At 43.4% G+C, this 26,035-nt stretch overlaps 1 pseudogene; it reads left to right on the forward strand.

The window, feature by feature from the left end:
• The first annotated feature begins 15,418 nt into the window (after positions 1-15,418).
• LOC115550733 (uncharacterized) lies at positions 15,419-16,663 on the forward strand (annotated as a pseudogene).
• Positions 16,664-26,035: the final 9,372 nt, after the last annotated feature.

Genomic DNA, 26,035 nt, shown 5'->3' on the forward strand with positions numbered 1-26,035 from the left:
CAGTTTGACAACAACGTCTTCACAATTGCAAGTGGATCCAGCCCAGAGCAAAGGTACTATTATTTTTAACCTATTTAAAGATCCCAACACGTGTGCTTCTCAGGTAAGAGGTGTCATACAAAAAAACCTCCACCATGTGTCATCCTTAGCAAAAACAATGAGATATAAACTCAAACATTGCTTAATTCAGGATCTCATATTGACAAACAAAACAGAAGAAAAGAAGGTCTCTTCTTCTTCTTTTTTAGTAAGGATGACACATGGTGGAGTTTTTTTGTATGACACTTGTTACCTGAGAAGCACACCTCATCTGTAATGTGGAAGTTTCTGATTGGTGGACATTTTTTAAAAACCCTCTTCCTTCTTGTGTGAACTGTTTGACTCCCTGATGAAATGCGTTGGGGTCTTTTAATAGGTTATTGTAACCAAGACAATAGAATTAAGGCCTTTTAATTTTGTATGAGAGTGCCTTGGAATCTCCCTTTTTTCATACAATTTACACATTTGTTTACAACTCCTTTTACTCTTGTTGTTTGTACAGCAACACCGTGGACATGACCGTTGGAGTGTGCAGCTGTGCAGTTGGAAAGGATGGCAGTCCCTGCAAGCACCAGTATGTGTTATGGGCAGCAAAGAAAGCTCATTGCCCCAATTTTGTTTCTGTCACAGATTCGGTAGAAAGACAGAAACTAGCTAAGATTGCCATTGGGGAAACACTGCCACTGTCATTCTACAGCAATTTGCGAACTGCCTCATGCATGGGTACTCAAACTACTACAGAGGCACCAGCTGTTGCACATGCAGATGATGATTTTGAGCTGTGCACAGAAACCAGAGATATTGAGGGGCAGGCCTACGAAGGACAGGAAGCACACATAGAAACTGACCCAGCTGTTGAATCAGCATCAAATCTACTACACAAGTCTTTTGAGCAGATCACACAGAAACTCCATTCAACCAACGACACAAATCTGGCAAGAGCTATCATCAAATTCTCAAAACGAGTCACAAGTTTAACTGGACCCACAACAATGCAATCAAATCTCATAGCAGCACTTCATAACTTTGGCACAAATGAGCTACAGAAAACAGGCTCAGGAAAAAAAATCAGGGTTCAGCCCAATAGGAAAAGGGCATGTGGAAATGGCTGCCGCCAAGCTGTTTCAAAGGGTAGGCCTACAAAGCTGCAGGAAACAAAACTAAGTTTGGAGGTGCCTCACAAAAGGCAAAAGCGTACCCACAATCTGGCTAATGCTGTACAGGCCAACACGAATACAAGCAAAAAGTCAGGGTCTCATGTGATGAAATCAAAAACAAGACATGTGCAAAGAAATGAGAGACACACACTGGTATAAGGAGAGACTGTCGAGCCGTGAGCAAGCCTCCGCCACACACACACACACACACACACGTTACTGTGCGCTGCACAGCCCACTCCCTACCGTAAAGGTCCCGTTGATTATAATGTGTCCCGCTCTCATGTAACTTCATGTTCTCGTTTAACCCACTGTGAAGTGTGCTTACCGCTGTGGTTTAAATCTGTCAGGTGTTGTGAGGTATCATTATCAGACATTGAATGTTACTATTTTGAGTGTTGATACTATATACATTGATTATTACTGCCAGGGGTAAACTTTTATTCCTGTTTGAGAAAGTGTTTAACCCTCCTGTTATCCTTGGGGTCTAAACACTGGTACATAGCCATGAAAATCACATAACATAGTGTACAATTATAAAGAAGACAACAGCAAAGTGGAATGCAGGAAAAATAAATGTTTTTATTGTGATCTAATGGCCAACTATTTTGCTATTTTACTTTTTTTATGTGTAGTTTTTGGTGTCTCTTGAGGTTCCTCTTCTCCGCAAAGGTTTTCTTGCATACAGGGCATTTGAATCCCTCTCCGTGAGTTTTGGCAATATGCCTTTTTAGTTTTTGCTCATGACTAAAAGTCACTTTACATTCATCACATACACACGGGTGGCAACTTTTTTGGTGGTACTTCAAGTCCTTCTCCCTGGAGTACTGTACGTTGCAGGTGGGACACCTTTTTGGCTCGGCCAGTCCTGTGTCCATGTCCTCTCTTTGGCGCTGGGCCTTTGCTTCCCAGTCCTAGGAAGGTACAGTATAGAAATATATTTTGCATAAGCACATTCTATATAAATATGCCAGATGGCTGCGGGTGCAATTTGAAAGTTATGATGCTCCTTGTTGTTAATCAGCCAAACATAGCAAAGAGCAATGTATAACTGTGACATGGACAGAATTTTATGTTGAAAGCATTCAAAATACAGGATGGTAACTTTAATACTAGCTCAGAAAGTTTTGGGGAGAAGGTTGTTGTTTATATTAATATTACCAAGGAGGTTGAAAACCTTGATCTTACTGTGAAGCTAAAATGCCCATGTAAGCAGACATATGTAACCAATGAAAAATGCCCATGTAAGCAGACATATGTAACCAATGAATTACCAAATGTGATTAAGGTTTGAAAAAGGTGGATATATATTCGATAGTTACATTTAATAGTTTATACACAAACCTTTCGCCTGCCAGCTGGTAGATTTCTCCACATTTTGCTCACTACAGTGGACACCTGTCCAACTGGTCTGGGGTCTCATTTATAAAACTGTGCGTGGAATCGTAACTAAAAATGTGCGTACGCCCAAACGCCAAGTTTTGCGTGCGCCCAAAAATATTCAGATTTATAAAACCCTGCGTACGCACACCGTATGCAATCTTTGCTTTATAAATCACAGACTGCCTACAAGTGTGTGCAGCTGAATCAGCTTCACATTCCGCCCTGTACACGCCCCTTTTTAACCATAAATGGTCAATGCAAATGACCTCATGAATTCGATCTGCATATAAAACAGACTCAGATGCAAGTATTATGTCTTGTCGGAAACAATGGCAGAAGTACTGAGAAAAGCAAAAAAGCGAAATTTCATGGAGGTTGAAGTGGAGACACTTGTGGGTGAGATGGAGGCCCGAAAAGTAGTTTTATTCGGCGGTCACGGGATTGGGATCGCCAACAACAAAAAGCAGAGTGAGGGGCAACATGTTGCTGCAGCAGTGAACTCTGTCAGTAGCAAGGAGCGCAGTAGCGCACAGTCCCAGAATTAAAAAAGAAGTGGTCTGACATAAAGTTACATATTTTTATGTAGCCTACCAATAAATCGTTATGGTCCCTAAAGACCATCTCCCTCCGAAACCTGTCATTTGCATGGTCCGCCAGAAGTGCCATATGGTGCAGCATTAACCACGGCGCTCACCTCTGCATTTATAGGGTTACGGTAATAAGACTGACCGAGAACACCTTGGATAATCAGTTTGTAATCATCCACGTAAAATGTTCTTGAACATAACCCCTTTTAATGCCTGATTTGTCATGAAAAGCATCAAGAGTAACGGACAACGATTGTGATGAGGAGTGTGGCTTGGTTTTCCACACATGGGATTTAATTGACATTTGATTATGTGTTTACAGTGTCACATAAAAATATTATGTTATTGACACATGTTGGACGGATGCTTTATTCCATGCAGTCGCGCCGTCAGTGGACAGTATGGAGTGACGGGACTAAATATAGAGATTTTTTATTTTATTTCTATTCTATGGAGATGTTTCTGGAGTTATAACTGAGAAATAACGCAGTTGACTTAAATTATTCTGATTACATAGATTTAACGCATGATACGGGTTGAAATTAAATTTATGAAGGGCGATGATAAAACATAATCGTTCTTCTCACTCTACAATTCTTCGGTCTGACTTCAGTTCACCACCACACCATCTGTGTCGCAAATTCTCCTTTTCCTCCAAACCATGCGTACGCATGGGTCAGAGTTTGCTTAGGGCTGCGCACATTTTCCCGTCAAGTTGGTTTTTTATAGATCACAACCTTGGCGTGGAAAGTCACGTACGCCAATTTCAGCCCCGTTTTGTGCGTACGCAACGGTTATAAATGAGACCCCAGGGGCCTCATGTACTAAGACTTGCGTGGATTTCATACTGAAACTTGGCGTACGCCAAAACCCAGAAATTGTCTTACGCACAAATAAATTCAGATGTATCAAAGTGTGCGAACGCATGGATCCAAGCACGTTTCTTTTGTACATCTCGATCAACGTGGAATTGAGCGCACATGCCGAGGTGCCAAACTCCTCCCTGTCCACGCCCTCATTTAAATATGCAATTTCATTTAAATAGGCCTCTGGACCTGAGATTCACCTCTTAATCCGATCACCTGGCACCATGAACAGAGGCAAAAAACGAAACTTCACGGAGTCTGAGCTCGAGATTTTGCTCCACGAGGTAGAAATGCGCAAGCATATGCTATTGGAACCCTGTCAACAGGGATAAATGCAAAACAAAAGAGAAGTGAGTGGGAGCGTGTTTGCGAGGCCGTCAATGCAGTGGGGTCTCAGCAGCGCACACACTCTGAAATTAAAAAAAAGTGGTCAGACCTCAAGGTGGAGGTGAAGCGGAGGGTTTCTGCCCACCGCCGAAGCGTGACCGCAACAGGTGGGGGGACGGGAGTGGGGGAACTCTCCCCCTTCGATTTGAGAGTGGCCGCTTTGATCGGTGACACAGCTCTCACCGGAGTGGTGGGAGCCCATGAAGGGGACACCGATCATCCCCAAGGTAAATATGCTGAAGTCATAAATGCTGTAATTATACTGGTCATACAATTGGCTGCTTGCAATACACATAAGTCGTGCGTAAAGATGCCAGGATATTAAAGACTTTGACTCGTGTTTATTAACTTACATTTTTTATTTTTGAATAGACAAGCAAGGAGAGGGCACGGATTGCTCCGTCGGCCCCGGCGTCTCCAGCGCCCTTCGGATTGGACCATTTGCGATGTCCTCTAACAACCCTAACGCAGCCATTTTTAAAACAATTTTCTTCATCCATTGCGCATGCTTTTATAGCCACCCATATAATTGCAAGGTGTGTTAATTGTTCATTAGTGTGTCTCTGATGTGCAAATCACTCTGAGTCATTGTTTTCACCTTTTTTCCCAGCTTCCCAGCATCACCTCTAAGTGTCGCCAAAGGAACAATAGCTGTAGAAACGTGCGTACGACAGCTCTGGAGCTGGCGTGGGGACCGCACATTTTTACGGTCATTTCACGTTTTGTACATCTGAACGTGAGCGTGGAAAAGGACGTACGCCACGTTTTTGTGCGTACGCAACCTTAGTACATGAGGCCCCAGGTCTTTCCAAGCTCTGCCATGACAGCTGGCTGTAGATGTAAACAAACGAAAGACTGTCACAAACACCCTAACAATTTCATACGTGTGTGTGAGTTGGGTTAGCAGTTTGAATAGGTAATTTTTCCCTCAATGTTGTTTTTGTGATATTGTCCTTTCTAAATGTGTTATTCGGCATACAGGGCATTTGAATCCCTATCCATTAGCATTGATAACGGTGAACATCATAAGCTAGCATATCAGTTTTTATCATGGGTGTCTTTACGGGGACAGTTGCTGTTGGCATCTTACATTCAAAGGCCAACTGTGAATAATGTACTTAAGGTAATCATCCTTAAATTGTATTGATGAATAGCTGACAGATGTAAGTTTATTTTATTCAAATATCATCCCTTAAATTCAAATGGTTGCTAACTAGTTTCATAATTACTCACGGCAACTGAGCGGAAAAAAAACATTCCACCCTGTGCTGTTTTTAACTGACTCCAAGTGACCTGCTGCAGGTCCTGGCTCCTCTACGTCCGCCATGTTTTAATTCCGTTCACGAAGCATTCGGAATTCAAGATCGGAGAGCGGACGCAATCGGACATGGTCGGAAATGGCATCGACCGTTTCACAAAGCATTCGGAATTCAAGATCGGAGAGCGGACGCAATCGGACATGGTCGGAAATGGCATCGACCGTTTCAAATGGCAACGACCGTTTACGAGACGGAAAATTGCATCGGCGACCGCCACTTTGGGTTGAGACAAGGCTACAAACATGACACACACTTAACCTCGGTCAAAATCTTGACTCTTAGCGTCACAGTGGCAAACTATAACTCGACTTAAACACACAACCTGTTAACAGTCTCTGCTCCGGTGGCGAGCCTCACCGTCAAACACGTTCCCTACGCTTCTTGTATGACTGACAGTCCCGACCGAAACCTTTCCCCCGTCTTTTTACAGCGCACGAGTGGAACCTTTCTCTGCTAAATACATTATGCCATAGTCACACTAAATCACGTTTTAAACGCCCTCAGTGCTAGACCATTTATTCCTGTTCGTGAAATAATTATTTTTGGGGCCATCAGTATGGAGTCAGTTTCCTGCCATAATTCAAACCTGAAAAAAAAAGTTTCAAAGGCTTGTAAGTCTGGGTTTGAAAACTCAACACCTTGTAAAAAAGGTTTTGCAACACTGAAAAAAGAGATAACCTGAAAAAAAATAAAAATAAAATTCAAACATCTGTAAACATGATCTTGTGTTCTATTTTATCTTCTTCATCATTTTCACTAACACATTTTCAAAGTTCAAACAATTTCACCAGCGCATTTGCAGAGTTTCAAATCTGGCACTGTTCTAACAGTGTATTTCATTGTTGCCCGGTTTTGAAACCTTGTAAATGGGATTCTGCAAACAGGTGTTCATACATTGAGAAATACGTTTTGAAAGGTTGAATATTTAGTTTTAAAAACTTGTAAAGGTGTACGTTTACGACATTGCAACGTATTTTTTCAAAACTGGCTTTTCAGCACTGACTTTTCAGAGATTTGACCACACAGGCGCAAGCTTTGAGTCACGTGAATATTGGCAGTGTTCTGACGCCACTCGTTTTGAAACTCCTGACAGTCGAATCTGAAAAAGAAAAAAACGTTCCTGGGGGCAGGACCATTTAGCTCTAAACCTATTGGTTGCTCTCGGCTGACGTACATTCCAATCACATGTGCCGTTCAACGGGCTGTGCGTGATTGACAGTGCTCTGCCGATGACACGAATAACAAGCGACTTTCGCGGTTGATTTTGATTTCCATTTTCTGGAACCAGAAGCTGTGTTCGAAATCGTTCCCTATTCCCTATATAGTGTACATGATATAGTGCACTATATAGGGAATAGGGAACGAGAATTCGGACACTACGCCTAACATTTCTAAACGTCATTTGCGTCAGTAAATGCGCCTGGTATTTGTGTGACGTGATGCGCCGACATCATCTAAACAAACCGGGCTGGAGGTTGTATTGATGTTGAATGTTACATTTCCTTGTTCAAGTTTTTTTAAATTAATTTTGAATGTTAAATCCCAAATGAATTGTTGACATTTCTAAACACAAGCCGGAGACTCCATCATTAAATGCATTCGTTTTCGCGGTTATTCAGCTTCTTCTTCTCCCCTGGAAAAATACAACCGCATTGCATTGTGGTATACGGGAGTAACATGTAGGGAACATCGTATGTACCCTATTTTAAGTCCACTATATAGTGGACCACTGAGAATTCGAACACCCTACAAAGAGTCTCATCTCCATAGGACGCGACTAGCAAGGACGCGTCCTAGCAAGGCTGCAGCCTTCACTTTGGGAAACAGCCATGGTTCCAGAAAATGGAAATCAAAATCAACCGCGAAAGTTGATTGTTATTCGTGTCATCGGCAGAGCACTGTCAATCACGCACAGCCCGTTGAACGGCACATGTGATTGGAATGTACGTCAGCCGAGAGCAACCAATAGGTTTAGAGCTAAATGGTCCCGCCCCCAGGAACGTTTTTTTCTTTTTCAGATTCGACTGTCAGGAGTTTCAAAACGAGTGGCGTCAGAACACTGCCAATATTCACGTGACTCAAAGCTTGCGCCTGTGTGGTCAAATCTCTGAAAAGTCAGTGCTGAAAAGCCAGTTCTGAAAAAATACGTTGCAATGTCGTAAACGTACACCTTTACAAGTTTTTAAAACTAAATATTCAACCTTTCAAAACGTATTTCTCAATGTATGAACACCTGTTTGCAGAATCCCATTTACAAGGTTTCAAAACCGGGCAACAATGAAATACACTGTTAGAACAGTGCCAGATTTGAAACTCTGCAAATGCGCTGGTGAAATTGTTTGAACTTTGAAAATGTGTTGGTGAAAATGATGAAGAAGATAAAATCGAACACAAGATCATGTTTACAGATGTTTGAATTTTATTTTTATTTTTTTTCAGGTTATAATCTCTTTTTTCAGTGTTGCAAAACCTTTTTTACAAGGTGTTGAGTTTTCAAACCCAGACTTACAAGCCTTTGAAACTTTTTTTTTCAGGTTTGAATTATGGCAGGAAACTGACTCCATACATCAGTAGTCTAGCTAGCAAAGCTAACTTAAGTAGTTGGACACAATATTTCCATTAAAATAGTACAGTGCACTTTGCCGTTAACATCCCTCATCTCGAAAACAAAATAAAATAAAAACACTTACCTTTTTAGCCAAACAAATGTTCGACGAATCCCCCAAACATGCTCGTTATCACCAAGATCTGGCACCAATGTCGACAATGAGATTCCCTCTGTCCAAACTGACATCCACTCACTCACGAGCGCAGCCCAGACTGCCCCGCCCCCACCCCTGAAACGAAATCCACGGGGTTTCCAACAAAAATACGTCTACCTTTTTGCAACTCCAAAATCTTAGTTGTAGTGTTATGAAAATAGCTTTTGAGGCAACGATAGGGGGAAGTTTGCTGGCCAGACTCTGTTTCGGTAGTTAAACATAGCAAAACCTTATTTCGGAGTCTGACTAACTTGAAAACTATAATTAGTCCAACAATTGCAAATCATTTTTTTAGTTGTGCCATGCTCTGTAAATAATCCTCCTATGTTTCCTCAACTTACTCCGAAAGGGGTGTGCCATCCATTCCATTTAGATGAAATGTTAGGTCAGCAACTACTTCTCCACTCAATGTTTCTGCAGAACGGAAAATTCCGATAGTGGCCAATTGATCAGAAATAGCAGCAAATTGGCAGCAGCCATCCCGGATAGGGTCAAAGCGAATGTTCAGGTTGATGGATTCCAAATCCTCCAATCTGTCCTCATGTGAGTAAGGCATTCGCAGGTCAATATTTACAACTCTTTTGGACTTTGGGCGTTGCTTTTCCTCTTGTCTTGTCACATTGGTCATGTCAGAAACGGAGATCCATTTTTGTGTTGGAGTGGGGCTATTTGTCATTTGAAACTCAGTTTTGTATTTTTGCAACTCTAAGCTTCTTTTCAATACACCTGGTATCACAAAATGTTTTTGTGAGACTCTGTGATGGCCACTCCTCACCCTGACAAACATGTTATCGTCTACCCTATATATAGAGGGTTTAAAACATCCATATAGATTCTGTCGGCCTGCACAGCGTTGGTTAGCCCAGCGGTTCCCAAACTGGGGGTCGCGACCCCCCGGGGGGTCGCGGAGCACCGTCAGGGGGGTCGCGGAGAGATGGGCCAGTTTGCATATTAAAAAAAAAAAATATATATATATATATATATATATATATATATATTTTTTAATATACCGGTATATACATATATTGCTACAAGGTGAAAAATATTATATGTTCTGGGATGGGTTGTGGGGGTACTGTTTATCATTGACTGTCATGAATAATTTTTTTATTGTTTTATAATAAAACTTAAGCCAAAAGGCTATATTTGCATATTTACATGGCTGTCTCTGAAGATTTATATTACATAGTAATAATAACATTATTAAAAATAACAATAATAATAATGGTGATGATTACTACTGCATAATAATAATGATAATAATAATAACAATAATAATAATAATGATTTTGAACATTATTATTATGCATAGTAACATTAATGCACTAAGTTGGGGGGGGGGGTGCTGTCGCGCGGGGCGGGGGGTCGCGAAAACAGTCTCAAGTCCAAAAGGGGGTCCCCTGAAAAAAAGTTTGGGAACCACTGGTGTAGCCTTTTGTGCTTTTTTTCTGATGTTAATTTGTTCAACCTGAAACAAGAATCTGTGCTTTTGGAAGGGCAGTCTTTTGTTGCTTGATGGACAGTGTTCTATAGGAACGTCCTGAGAAGAAGTTAACCGGTTGGATAATGCATGACTTTTCTTCCGTAATAAACCCGAAAAGGTGACATCCAACTCAAAACCTCCTTTGGGTCTTCATTCATCACTTTTGCATAAATTGGCAAATGTTTAACCCGATTGACTCCTCCTCGTTGATATTGGACTAGGTCATACATTATCTTCTTCAAATGCTTAACCCGATTGACTCCTCCTCGTTGAGATTGGACTAGGTCAGGCATGGGCAAACCACGGCCCGCGGGCCGTATACGGCCCTTTGGGCTTTTTAAGCCGGCCCGCGGAACTTGTCCTAATATTATTATTATTAAATTACATTTTACCTTTCTCCTGTAATGCCCCCATTTCCCCTCTAGATGGCGCATGATCTCGCAATGCATGTGTGGGCCGTAGCGCCAGTTACAGGGTTTGTTTATATTTCTCCCTGCTGTGAAATGAGTGGATCACGAAAAAGAAAAGTTGACAATGAGTGCCGAGTTTTTAACACGGAGTGGACAAGAAAATACTTCTTCACTGAATTCCAATCGAAGGCTGTATGCCTGATATGCAGAGAAACTGTCTCGGTTTTCAAGGAGTACAATATCAGCCGTCACTTTACTACGAAACATGCGAACTACGCTAGTAATCTGTCAACGCAAGAACGGGTGGCTACGGCTCAGAGGTTGGCGGCTAATTTAAAGACTCAGCAAAACATTTTTCACCGACAAACTGCGATTCAAGAGTCAGCTACCAAGGCAAGTTTTTTGGTTTCATACGAAATAGCAAAGGCTAGCAAGCCTTTATCTGAAGGCGAGTTTGTGAAAGAATGCATGGTACAGACGGCAGATATCTTGTGCCCGGAGAACAAAAGCAAATTTGAAAATGTCAGTTTATCACGCAGGACTGTGACTCGCTGTGTGGAACTGATTGATGAAAATATAGTCAGCCAATTAAACAAAAGTCTGATTCCTTTGAGTTATATTCACTAGCACTGGATGAAAGTACGGACGTAAAAGACACTGCTCAGCTCCTCATTTTTATCCGAGGCATTGACGACAGTTTTACAATAACAGAGGAGTTTTTGACCATGGAGTCAATGAAAGGAACAACGCGGGGAGAGGACTTGTATAACCAGGTGTCTGCTGTCATCGAAAGAATGAAGCTTCCTTGGAGTAAACTTGTCAATGTCACAACGGATGGATCGCCAAATTTAACTGGCAAAAATGTTGGGCTGCTGAGAAGAATCACGGATAAAGTGAAAGAGGAAAACCCTGACCAGGATCTTATTTTCCTTCACTGCATCGTCCATCAGGAATCCCTGTGCAAGTCTGTATTGCAGCTTAATCATGTCGTGAATCCAGTCGTAAAACTCGTGAACTTTATACGAGCAAGGGGACTTCAGCACCGTCAGTTTATCGCGTTCCTGGAGGAAACTGATGTGGATCATCAGGACTTGCTGTACCACTCTCGCGTCCGCTGGTTAAGTTTGGGGAAAGTGTTACAACGAGTGTGGGAGCTGAAAGATGACATCATTGCATTTTTGGAGTTGATGGGGAAATCTGACGAGTTCCCTGAGCTAAGCGACAAGAACTGGCTTAGTGACTTTGCGTTTGCTGTGGACATATTGTCACACATGAATGAGCTGAATGTGAAACTACAGGGGAAAGATCTGTTTGTTCACGACATGTACAAACATGTGAAAGCCTTCATCTCAGAGCTCACTTTGTTCTCCAGACAAATTGCGAACAAAACTTTCGCTCATTTCCCCACACTTGCCATGGAGGAAGAGGCACCGCGAAACGCAAAAAAATACTGCAAATCACTTGAGGACCTGCATGGAGAATTCAGCCGTAGGTTCTCTGATTTCGAAAAAATTGAACCATCACTTCAGTTGGTGTCCTGTCCCCTGTCACATGACCCTGACACAGCACCAGAGGAGCTGCAGTTGGAACTGATAGATCTTCAGTCTGACGCCGTCCTGAAGGAGAAGTTCAACTCTGTTAAACTGAATGACTTTGCTTCACTTAACAAAGCCACATTTCCAAACCTCCGGAGGGCTGCCCAGAAGATGCTGACTTTGTTTGGCTCGACTTATGTGTGTGAGCAGACATTCAGCGTCATGAACGCCAACAAATCCCGTCACAGATCGAGGTTAACGGATCAGCACCTCAGCTCTATCCTGAGAATTGCCACAACCAAAATAACTCCAGACTTGGATGCACTGGCAAAACTGGGAGATCAACAACACTGTTCCCACTGAAACTGAAAGAGATGATGTGCTGCTGCAGCGAGGTAGGAGCCAAATCTCCTACACACAGCCTGCGTGGCTGTTAATGTAAATAATAAAGATGAGGTAAAAACATTTTTTTTTTTTAATTATTATTATTTATTATTTACAATTTTGGTTTGGGCGCAGTGAGGTAACATTTTTTTTTATTATTATTATTATTTATTATTTACAATTTTTGTTTGGGCGCAGGCCTCAGATGTTTGATCAGTCACGTTACGACATGTTTTTGCATTGTTCATGTTCTTGCAAATAAAAAATGTTACCTGTTAAAGGCCAAATCCTTTCGTGTGATGATTTTTACACGTCATTTATATTAGTTCACACAAACACTCCATCCATCTGTTCCTGGCCCGGCCCCTCTGTCAAATTTTAGAACCCAATGTGGCCCCCGAGTCAAAAAGTTTGCCCACCCTTGGACTAGGTCATACATTATCTTCTTCCTTAGGACTCGGTGGCTTCTCTCGTCTTTACCCTGGCTCTGGGGATGTACAGCACCTTTGACCAGCTTCCTTCCCTTGGTCATGCTGTAAGATCTTTGGTGGGCCATGCTCATTGTAAATTTCTTCAAGGTGTCTAGAAGTGTCTTCACTGTGTTTACCTTTCAGTGGTCTAAGCCATACATATCGTCTAAACACATCTATTAACGTCAGGATGTACCTATAAGTGACTCTGCCATACTTAACCCTCCATTCGCCCATGTCAACAAGGTCCACCTGGTGACGATCCTGAACAGCTTTGGTAATGATAGGTTTAGGTGCAGGCTTGTTGCGGAATGAGGCCTTGTGGAGCTGGTACCTCCTTGAGCGGTCCAAGGTTTCTTTCACCCTTGCACTACTGATGCCAGAGTACTTATCCCTGAGGTGTATATACATTTTTCATACACCATAGCCTTTTGTAATGTCCAGTGCCTCATTCACCACCAGGGAGATTGTGGCTTTTCGGGGAACCAATTTTCCTTTAAACATTATGGACTGACCATCTTCACTAAGGGTGTAATGCTTTCTGTTCCGCCACAGTTGAATAAGTGCAGAGCACTGAATCCTTGACCTCTCTGCTACTGGAACAGTGAATACCCCCTTCAGTGCCTTGAGAACTACGTCATATGTCTCATCAGACATTGGTCTCTGTCCTTGTCCTCTGCATTCCAAAAGGATGCAGGACGGGATAAAGATTGTTTGCCGTAGTCTCATCTTTTCAAATATGTAAAATACCTGCAATGGTGTAAAATACATTTCAGTACCATATATGTGACAACATACGAAAATATAATACAAATATAAAATATAAATATGCCTGATTAAATAATAAAATCTAAGCACAGGAGCCAACCCACTAACAGACACCTCACAGACTGTCTCAGACTGGCTGTCTGTAGCTATGAGCCAAACTACAGAGAATTAAGGGCTTTCTTAAATTAGTACAGATCTGAAAATTTGCACTGTTAATAGTATCCACCTAATGATGGCCGTATGGTAGTTATAGAATAACAAAATGGACATAAGGGCATAATGGGTTGAGACTGTGGACATTTGGCTTTTCTAAGAAATTGTGTGAAAAGTAAAAAAAATTTGAGCAGAAGACCTGGGTGAAAAAGATGCATCTGATTTTAGAGATTAATATGATGAAAGAACTTTGAGTCCAGGTCAAGGAGAAATAAGGCTAGTTTTTCACCTTTGGGCGCAGTACCACAATTTGGGTTTATGGGTAGTGGGGGGTATTGATATCCACCTAATAATAGTCGTATGTTTTTTTATACAATAACAAAATGTTCATATAAGAAAAATGGGCTAACTGCTCGAACTTTATTGGCCAATATTTCTCAAATGGATCCAAATTAAACAAATTCTGTTTGATGATTTTTGATAGGCTAGGTCTAAAGATTTTACGTGCCGATTTTGGTCAACGGAAAATTTCAAGAGTTCTCGATTTATGGTATAAGCTGCAGTATGACTTTTACAGAATTTAAGGAAAAAATAAAACGTTACAGAAACAATTAGGTGCCTTCGCACTTTGTGCTAGGCACCCTAAATACAATAGGTTGCTTCGCACCCTAATTAAAGCTGCAAGCAGCATTTTAAGGGGGCCAAGCCTAACACAGACCATTAAGACCCTGATGCAGACCATTAAGACCCTGACTTAGGCCTTTAAGACCCTGACGCAGACCATTAAGACGCTGACCTAGACCATTAAGACCCTGACTTAGGCCATTAAGACCCTGACGCAGACCATTAAGACCCTGACTCCGGCAATTAAGACCCTGACAGATTATTATGACCCTGACCTACACCATTAAGACCCTGATCTAGACCATTATGACCCTGACAGACCATTCAAACCCTGACGTAGACTATTAAGAGTTAAGACCCTGACAAAGACCATAAAGAGGTTTTTAGTTTGCATACGGTTGACAACGCTGGAATAGTCTGAGGTTGGATATGGGTGAACAAACCTTCATGATCCTAAGTCAAACAACTGTAGAAAGTTTCATAAAAAGCGTCCGAGCGGTTTAGGCTTTGTCAGTCAAACGTGGAGGAATAATAAAACTAACAATTACATTAGATATAATTACCTTGTTGAATTCAACCGTTTTAGTTTAAAACCCGCTTTTTATATTTTCAGTTGGTCTCATTGAGTTCCATTGAGCCCTGCTTAGAGCGTGATGACGTCACCGGCACCATTCCAAGAGGGCTATCACAAAAACTAATTTGGAAGCTACCTTCATCTGTACCTTGGAACCATTTCCTCGCCACAGCTTACAAATAACGTATATGTTGTAATGTTTAAGATAGTAGTTCTCTGTTGTACCACCAGGCGGGGCTCTACTATAAAGTGACACTGGCATTATGCATTTCCCCTGTCCTGTGAATGCACGAGTAAAAAGACCTGTGGATACATCGTTCTCCGTTGTCCGTGTCTTTGGTCAGGTTACTACATTTTTGGCGATGAGGATGAATTGGAAGAGTTTTTTTTTACATTCCGTTTTTGTTTGAAAAAAGGAAGAAAAGAGAAAAAGTGTGCAAGCTAGCCTGCGTTATCTTCATGAGTGAAGCCAGTGAAGAGGAGCTGGAAGACGGGAATCAACAGATTGTGGTAGGAGAGCCTTGCGTTCAGATGGCTACGTTTGGAACGATCGGGGAATTCGTCGAGGGGAACGAAGACTGGACGGAGTATGAGGAAAGGCTGGGACACTTTTTCGCTGCTAATGGAGTAACAGAGGAGCCTAAACAGCGCTCCATTCTCCTGAGTGTGTGTGGAGCAAGGACTTACAGACTGATAAGGAGCTTAACCACACCGAGGAAACCGGGGGAAGTTCCATATGCGGATCTAGTCAGGCTCGTTGGGAACCACCACAATCCAAGGCCATCGGAAATTGTCCAGCGCTTCAAATTCCACAACCAGTTCAGGAAGTCGGGTCAGTCTGTAGCTAACTTTGTGGCAGAATTGCGGCAGCTTTCAGAGAATTGTGAGTTTGGGGCATACTTAGATGCATGCTCCGTGACAGATTAGTTTGTGGAATAAATAATGACTCCAGCGCCGTTTGCTGGCGGAAACGCCACCATTGACTTTTAAAAAGGCGCTAGAAATGTCACAAGGAATGGAAATGGCGGCAAGTAATGTCAAAGACATCCAAAGTTGTCAGATAGGAGCGCCATCACAGGCTGTACACCATGTAAAGAGAGAAGCTGTAAAACCAGCAAGGAGAGTGGAATGTTTTAGGTGTGGAGGGGCACACTATGCTAATGATTGTAAATTTCGTGAAGCAGTGTGTCATACCTGTAATAAAAAGGGGCACTTAGCTAAAAAATGCAGGAGTGTGGAAAATAGGGGAAAGAATGAAAAATGGAAAGCCCAGCAGAATCAAGCGCCCACACATTATCTTGAGGGAGATGAAGGAGAGGCAGCTTGTGCCTTCAACATGTTCGCTGTGGATACCAATGAGGAGCCGTCTATGCCCTATTATGCAACCGTGGCTATTGAAGGAAAGGACATAATGTTTGAAATTGATTCTGGGGCTACGGCATCGGTCATAAGCGAGGAGACCTACAAGAGGACATGGGGAAACAAGCCACCTCCTATTAAGCCATCAACGCTCAGACTGAGGACATATACAGGTCAGGCTATACCTCATTTGGGGGTGTTAGATGTGAGCATTTCAGTTGGAGGTCAGAGGGCTCAAGGCAGATTTGTAATAGCCAAGGGTGGGGGACCTAGTTTATTGGGTCGTGACTGGCTTCGCAAAATCAAGCTGGATTGGCATGAGATTAAGTATGCTCACACCACAGAGGACATTCTGCAGCGCTACAGTGATGTGTTCAGAGAGGAACAGAGAGGGCGCACTTAAGGGCGTGACTGTGAAGCTTCATGTTGACCCAGATGCAGCGCCGCGTTTCTTAAAGCCCAGAGTGGTCCCCTATGCAATGAAAAGCAGAGTAGAGGAAGAGCTGGAACGTTTGCAGGGGATGGGCATTGTGGAGCCTGTCCAGTTTTCAAGGTGGGCAGCGCCCATTGTTCCTGTTTTGAAAGCCACAAAGGATTATTCAAGTACAACCGCCTGGTGTTCGGAGTGGCATCCAGCCCGGCCATTTTCCAAAGGACGATGGACACACTATTGCAAGGGATTCCACATGTAGCCGTGTACCTAGATGACATATTAATCACAGGGGCTACTGAGGCTAAGCACTTTGAAAACTTAGAGCAGGTGCTCAAGAGACTCTCAGACGCTGGGCTGCGCCTGAGAAGGGAAAAATGTGTGTTTATGGCAGAACGGGTGACTTACCTGGGACATACCATCACCGCAGAGGGTCTCCGTCCAGTGGAAGACAAAGTGAGGGCTATCAAGGAAGCTCCAAGCCCTAAGAACGTCACAGAACTCCGCTCATTCCTGGGTATGGTGAATTACTATGGGAAATTCCTGCAGGATTTATCGAAGGTGTTAGCCCCACTGTATAAGCTGCTGCACAATGACACCAAGTGGCAGTGGTGTGTAGAGCAGGAGCAAGCGTTTAAAGAGGTAAAAGAACTCCTTCATTCAGCAAAGCTGCTAGTGCATTATGATCCAGAAAAAGACATTGTGCTTTCGTGTGATGCCTCGCCCTATGGAGTGGGGGCAGTCCTCTCCCATGTCATGAAAAATGGATCAGAGAAACCTGTTGGTTTTGCATCAAGAACATTAACGGCTGCAGAGAAGGGTTACTCACAGTTGGACAAAGAGGGTCTAGCCATTGTTTTTGCCGTAAAGAGGTTCCATCAGTATTTGTATGGCCGGGCTTTCAAGATCTATACCGACCATAAGCCATTGATGAGCCTGTTCAGTGAAACACGCGGCATTCCGCCGCTAGCGTCAGCAAGAATCCAACGCTGGGCACTTATCTTGTCAGCCTACCAATACAGCATTGTGTACAGAGCAGGGAAGGACAATGCCAATGCTGATGCGTTGAGTCGCCTGCCATTGCCTGAGACACCGGTCTCAACATATGTGCCTCCAGAGACTGTTTTTTCGTTAGAAAAGTTGTCACAGACACCTGTAAAAGCAGCCCAGGTCAAGCAGTGGACAGAGAGAGACCCAGTGCTGGCCAAAGTAAAGAGTTACCTGCTACAGGGTTGGCCCAGTGTGGTTGACAGTGAGGACCTGCAAACTTATTCCAAACGCAGGACTGAACTCAGCCTACAGGATGGGTGCATTTTCTGGGGTGCAAGGGTAGTCGTCCCTCCCCCAGGTCGCTCACAGATTGTGGAGGAGATACATGAGGCCCATCCGGGGGTATCACGAATGAAGAGCCTGGCAAGGTCCTATGTCTGGTGGCCAAAGATTGATTTAGACCTGGAGAACAAGGTGAAGTCCTGCACACAATGTCAGTTAAATCAGCACCTGTCACCACCAGCCCCTTTGCATCCCTGGGTGTGGCCAGACCACCCCTGGTCTAGACTACATCTGGATTTTGCTGGCCTGTTCATGGGGGAGATGTTTCTCATCATGGTGGATGCCCACTCCAAGTGGATAGAAGCGCACATCATGAGCAACATAACAGCCCCCAAAACCATAGACAAGCTCAGACAAATATTCGCAGTTCATGGGCTGCCTGATACGGTGGTCACGGATAATGGCCCAACGTTCACCAGTGAGCTGTTCGGTGAGTTCATGGAACAGAATGGAATTCGCCATGTTCGCACAGCTCCTTTCCACCCAGCCTCGAATGGATTGGCGGAGCAAGCTGTCCAGACGGTGAAGGAGGGTTTGAAGAGAATGAAAGGTGAGTCTCTAAGCACCAGACTTTCACGTTTCCTGTTTAAATACCGTCTTACCCCACAGACCACTACGGGACGTGCTCCCGCAGAGATGTTGATGGGGCGCAGGCCCAAGTCAAAGTTGGACCTGTTGCGTCCAGACATGAAGGCCACGTTGATGAGGAAGCAGGAAAAGCAGAAGGAGGGACCAGATCAACATGCACAAGAGAGACAGCTGAAACCAGGTGACGATGTCTATGTGAGAAACTTCAGTAACTCTAATGAGAAATGGCTACCTGGGGCTATCCTGGCGCAGAGAGGTCCTCTCTCATTTGTGGTTTTGCTAACGGATGGTCGAGTGTTCCGCAGACATCAAGATCACGTCCGCCTACGTCATGACATCAGCCCAGAGTTCATCAGCACCTCAGAGTTTCCCATGGTGAGCCAAGCTACTGTGGGAGTGTCACCAGGGGGAAGGGCACTCGGGGAAGAGTCTGCACCCTTTGGAGAGGAAGGTCAATTGACTATGGACTCACAGGCGCCTCCTGTGACCTCGCCACCTGAACCTCCCCAAACACCTACTCCAGCATTGCCAGCTACAGACCCGGAGATGGTGCGCAGGTCAGGCGTGCTCGAAAACCACCAGACAGACTGATTTATAGTTAATCACTGTATGTGCTGAATTGTTTAGTTTGCTAGTTGTAAGTGTATATGCCTAAAATAATTGTTGTTAAAGTTAAGGGGTAAAAGACAATGACACTAACTTAGCTTAAATTAACAAGTTGATTTGTATTCGGAGAATGTTGGAATTTAGTGGGGGAGGAGTGTTGTAATGTTTAAGATAGTAGTTCTCTGTTGTACCACCAGGCGGGGCTCTACTATAAAGTGACACTGGCATTATGCATTTCCCCTGTCCTGTGAATGCATGAGTAAAAAAACCTGTGGATACATCGTTCTCCGTTGTCCGTGTCTTTGGTCAGGTTACTACAGTATATTTAGGGCATTTATCTGATGCTTTTGTCCAAAGCGACTTACAACCATTCATACAGTCATTCAGATTGATGTTGGTGTCAACAACCCACGGCGACAGCCAGATCATCGGGAGCAGTTAGTGTCAGTGGTTCCAGATTGGGCAGGGAACCGCCCAATCTGGCAACAATGGTTAGGAGTTTTGGGGAAATCGGATGTATCTGGATAATCAGCATATTCTAGAGCAGGGCTATTCAACCTCCTTAACAAGTGGGCTGAAAAGGAAAACCACTGGGGGTTCATGGGCCACACAGAGTAAAGCTACGTCAATGAATCGCTGCAAATAAATCGTACTTAAAGTAGTGTTAACTTAATATATATAGTACATCGACATGGAATAAACTTGTCAGACGCATTCCTTCCTTCTTCACTTTTAATCGTATCATTATAAAAGATTTCGTTCTCACATATTTTGGACACGTCTTTAGAATTCAACAATGTTGTTTGAATCATCACAAAACAGAACTACTGTACATATGAGACATTTTGAGCCAGTGAGTCAGTGAGAAAGATTGCACTGCCTTGTTTGCCTAGATTGGCTCATCCTGAGACACTCATGCAGCTTCTCATAGGTCATCGGGCAACGTGCCCTTGTTCTAATGGCATTCATATGACAAAAAACTAGACTCATACATATCGGTTGAGCCAAACATTGTCAGAATAAGTGATGCAAGTTCCTGATTGTTGGGTACTGATACTGGCTAGTATCACCGGCTACACACAGAAACCTGATTTGCATGCAACTATGTTTCTCCTTTATTTTTTGCATGCAACCTCTTGCGGGCCAGAAAAAAGGGGGGGGCCGCATTTGGCCCACGGGCCGGTGGTTGAATAGGCCTGTTCTAGAGTTTCTAGCGGTATCGATTTTCACAGCTGTTTCGATTAGCGATAGTTCTTACACATTAGGTTGGGGAGTTCAACGTTTTGAATGTTTGCCTACCAGGTAGAGAACAGGTGAAAAACAACCATTGTTGGCTATGGCTAGAGCAGAATTGTTTTCTGCTTACCAAAAGCAATCATCCTGTCTATCAGGAATACTGTAGGTAATTAATGTTAGCCAAAGCATTCAAAGGTGGAATGTGCAGGTGATTGTAAAAAACCTCCTTTGGAAGCTGCCATCAATCCTCCCACTTCCTCACCACAACTTACAAAGAATGTCACAGACACAGTCTAGCAACTATTCTGAGAGATCAATGTCTCACAACCATTAATACACACATTCAGACTAATGGCGACAGCCAGCTCGTTGGGAGCAGATAAGGTCAGTGTTGCCCAGTGACGTGCAAGTTCACACTCTCTGAACTGAACTTTGAGCTAGTTCAAAGTTCAGTTCAGAGAGTTTAAAATTAACTGGTTCATGTTCATAGTTCACAATTTAGAATTTGGAACTAAGCACACAGTTCCAGGAAATGAACTGTTGGCGCTAATTTCTTAATCTTTATTCTATTCTATTATTATTCAGTAGAACCTCCTACCCATCCACGAGCCCCCAATCATTGCCACTTTCCACTGCCCAAAGTAAATGAATTACTGTATCCTACCAAATAATCAAGATTACTCTTAAAAGCCAAGAATAAAGCAAGAATGTTAAACATTGTGTTATATTATGCAGAAAGTGAAAAACCAAGCTAACTGCATCTGTGCAGTCAGTTAGACTGAGGTGGAGGACCATTGCGGCTGTTGGCGTGATGGCTTACTCTTCTTGTGAATTTCCCCAGACTGGTCGGATGCTTCCATTCGATATGTCTTTTGAATTTGTTGCCGATGTGGCTGACGTTCAGACTTGTTCCCCTCAGACCCAGAAGACACAATTTGCATAAATCTTTTTTTTTTCCCATTCAAACCTGCACTCGTCTGTTTATAAAACTCTTTCAAATATACATATGCACTATTAGCTTCAGTGGGAGCTAGTTTTTGTTATTGTTTTAAGAGTTAGTGAATCCTTGGGTGCCGTTCAACAATTGGTGATCATCGTTCAATATCGCGAGAGTGAACGTCACTCATGTTCACTTTAATCAAATATATGAGCGTGTTCAATGAACGCCGCTCTTAAAGTGTGTCCGTGCACTACACTGGTGTTGCCCGATCGGATCGGATATTTCCAGCTAAACTACAGTCAAAAAGCCTCCCAATCAACCAAAAAGCAGCCCAGAAATTATATTGCCAGAAAACTGATCAACCATATACTTTTACAATGGCAAATACACAAATATACAAATAAGCACAACCTAATTATTAACTATTATTAATTATAATCTATCTCTCATACACACGCACGCACAACTCACAAGGACTGGTTAAAGATCACACTAACAGCAGTAGAAAATGTGGCTTACACCAATGAGCTGAAGCATAACACACAAAATAGGCAAGTAGAAGGCCAATGCGTGGGCATAAAAAAGACTTGAATGCAACCAAATTAACGTTATAAGTGTTAAGTTAGGTGGTTGTACACAAGGCAATTTGCTAAACATTGCATTGTGGGCTAAATTGCCAATGGGGCAGAATGGTTCTCTGCTTACTAACCCTAGCAACAAACCTTTCCATCAGGAATCCAAAAGAAATAAGCTTTGTTGATAAAATCATAGGTGGAGTGTAAAGGTTATGATTTTGAAGCTCCGGTCAACCGTCCCTTGGAACCATTTCCTTGCCACACCTTTAAAAATAACAGACAGTCACAGCCAAGCAAGTAAGTTAGTAATTAAGTAGTCGTTGGTCATTTGAATGTAATTTGAATGCTCTTACACACTTGTTAACATTGCTACTTAATTCCGGTCACCAATTTATGCATTGCATGGTCTTGCTGTGTGTGCAATACAATGTAAAGTTGTGTTGCTTGTTTTTTACCTGGTTTTCTAAGAGGCTAATGTAGCTAACAATAAACAACGACAATTCCATGACACAATCACAAAGACGAAAAGGCTATAAATCATGCTATAAATGCTCCGAGACCGGAAGAGAGGTCAAAAACGCAACTCGGAAGGCTGGTATCCGAGGATTCAGGAACACGCCATTACACCTTTCCTGCTGTCGGCGCCCAGACCGAGGAGCACAGGGGAGACGTTCCCTCCAGGGCCGATGCTCTATCGGGAACAAAACCCTTCACTTTGACCGTCAGTGGGTCTGCTTACAGGTCGGAATATGGTTGGAATGAAGCGGCCACCGATTCTTGACAGGCTGGGTACTTATTCTTACACACGCAGTGGGTGCCATAATAGACATACAGGTAAATGCATGCACATCATATTAAAATGGTGATGTGCTGCTGGCCAGTTAACCATGAGGAGAGTCCAGGCATCCAGTCCAGTCAGCGAAACACGCTAGAACAGACAGAATAGTGAATTAGAAAGGAAAAGTACATAGTGGAAATGTATTCTGCTATCAATTTAGTAACTGTATTAACCTTATCATCTCAGCACCCAGATAAATTGGCTCTTCATCTATAAAAGGGCATGCCATTCTTGCAGATGTTTGTTTACTCTAACGGGGACATACATGGACCTGCTTATATACCCTAGTACTCTTGTCAGCCCATACTACCAATCAATTTATACATTTAATGAACCTGTTAAACTCACCTGAATGGAATTTATGTGGATGACAATTTCCCATGCAGCAGTGTCTTTGTCATTGTGACAAAGACTTCACCATCCTCCGTCGACTTCATTGGCTTCCCATAAAACAAAGCATCAATTTCAAGATTCTCCTGACCACCTACAAAGCGCTAAACAACCTTGCACCGTCGTACATAACAGATCTTCTCCATCGCCACTCCCCCACTCGCCGCCTACGCTCCGCTGATGCCAACCTTCTCCCCCCCATCACCAAGACCGAGTATCGCACCATGGACCGGATGGCCAGAGGGAGGGAGTTCCAGAGGGTAGGGGCGGCGATGGTGAAGGCTCTGTCCCCGGGCTCCGAAACTCCGATACACTATGTTCATTCAAATGTCAACTTAATACCTATCTCTTCAGGACCACCGTCCTAGAACATCTGAAAAATCGTCATCTGTCATCTTCCGCCCTCTCTCTCTCTCTCTCTCTTAATGTGTTGTCTATTGTTGTGGTGTTTTTTATTTCTCCTTTTCTTTGAGTGTCTGTACTGTCTGTATGTATTCCTTTTTTAGAAAAGCGTTATAAAAAACGGATCAATTATTATTGTTATTACAATCAGTAACATTAATACTAATATTGACTTTAACATGGGTTTTTCGGAAGTTATGTTTGGGTTCTACTGAAATTGTAAGACATTTTTATTGTATGAAAAGTAAATTGTTCGGCCTACTTTCTCTGACATAAAGGGAATTACAAAAATAAGCCAACGCCAAGAATTAAATGGCATACTCGGGGCGCAAATTCGGATCGCCCGAAACCACAGCAGCAGCGATAGACTCACCCAACTGCTGGTGTCCGACTAGGGTCTAAAACATAGATTTTGATAAAAATGTGTTGAGAAAATATCCAAGATAACAATCGATAGCAATTCATTTCATTATTTTATTTGCATCATTTAAACTTCTGATGGTACACTTGTTTCCGACAGATGAACTTCTCTGAAAAACCGATCAAGTAAGCATGACAGTAAGCCTGGTACCGACCAGGTTAGTTTGGTTGGATACATTTCCATGGTTATTTAGCGGAGATTCCCTTAAAGGTCAATTCCAGTGTAAAATGGATTTGGGATATGTTTTGTATTATAACGAGTTGGAACATTCTTTTTGGAGCACAAAAACCACATACAGACGCATCTTTAGTTGGCTGTTTTTAGCCAATTCTATCAAAACTCTATAAACTTGGAACGATAGGGGCATGTGTTATGGTAAAAACTAAATAATTTTTTTGAAACCACTTAAAAGGCTACAAGTAGCCAGACACTTCTTTGGTAGTATAATAAGGGTCTTTACATATAAAACGAGGCATTGATAACTTTGTCGGTGTAGAGATTGTTTATTAATAAGGACATTTTATACACGCAATACCATCAGTAGATCACCCGTCAACGCCATCTTGATTTTAAGACTCGATAGGTAGATTGACGAACACAGAGATTGTGACCCTCCGTCAGCACGCAACACGCAAGCTCTGTGCAACACATGCCCCTATCATTCCAAGTTTATAGCGTTTTGATAGAATCGGATTGTCAGGATCCTCGCATGGACTGTTGTTTTTGTCTCCCCCTACCTGTTGGAGTGTGATAGTTCTGGACTTCGTTTATGTTTGGAGCCATGTGTTGGTCATGTGTCCGGGGTGACGCCCATGTCCTTATTTGGGCGACTTCCTGCCTTTTGTTTGTGCCCTCCATTTTCTCTGTCCACCTGTCCCTCATTTTGCTTTGATTGGTGGAGTATTTAAACGCTGCCCTTTCTGCTCACTTTGTCAGATCGTCACGTTAGGTACTGTTTGCTACCCGACTAGCACGTGAGTGCGACTAGCGTGAAGCTCTTTAAAGAGAAACTATTGTTTACTGTTCTTCCCGGTTTTGAACCCTGCCTGTTTTGGACTAAGCCTTCTGCCTATCGGTTTTGGATCTCTTGCCTGTACCTGTCCGCCAGTATCTGTCTGTCTGCCTGCCTGTTTACGAACCCTGCCTGTACCTGGAATCTGATTTGCCCGCTGGACTGTATGGAAATAAACCCTTTTTGATCTGCTATTGATTCCCGTTCTGTGTCGTGACAGTACGATCTGACCAAGATGGAATCAGCAGATCTGGATCAGGTGAAAGCTGTGCTGGAGAGGCAAGGAGCGCTTCTCGGTCGACATCAAGCCCAGCTTCAGACAGTTGAAGATTCTCTGGGGGCCATCGCAACCAGCATCACAGACTTGGCGGCCCAGCTGCAGCAGGTCCAACTGGCCCTGGTGCGGCCACCCCAGCCTCAACTGGCGACACCGCCCGACCCCCCCGTTCCACCTGGTAACCTGTTCCGAGAGCCCCGTCTGCCGGCTCCTGCACTTTATGCCGGGGAACCTGGAACCTGCAGATCGTTCCTTTCACAATGTTTGCTGGTGTTCCAGCTGCAGCCCGCCACCTTTCCGTCGGATCAGTCCCGGGTTGCTTATGTCATTACCCTCTTGGCGGGCCGTGCAAGAGAGTGGGGAACTGCGGTTTGGGACTCCAACTCCCCAGCCTGTCTCAGCTATCAGTCATTCATAGATGAGATGAAGAAGGTCTTTGATCGCTCGGTGCACGGGAGAGGCCGCCCGAGTGATGTTGCAGATCCGTCAAGGCAAGAGGTCTGCTTCTGACTATGCAATAGACTTCCGCACCCTCGCCGCCACCAGTGGATGGAATTCAGATGCCCAGTATGATGCCTTCCTCTATGGACTCTCTGAGGCCATCAAGGATGAGGTCGCCACCCGTGAGCTGCCTTCCACCTTTGATGACCTCGTTGAGCTTGCCATCCGAGTGGACAAACGCCTGAAGCAGCGCGCCGGGGAGCGAGAGTTCCGCCCTCCTCCGAGGT

The sequence above is a fragment of the Gadus morhua genome, chromosome 9 (assembly GCF_902167405.1).
Source record: "Gadus morhua chromosome 9, gadMor3.0, whole genome shotgun sequence".
In the NCBI taxonomy this organism is placed as follows: Eukaryota; Metazoa; Chordata; class Actinopteri; order Gadiformes; family Gadidae; genus Gadus; species Gadus morhua.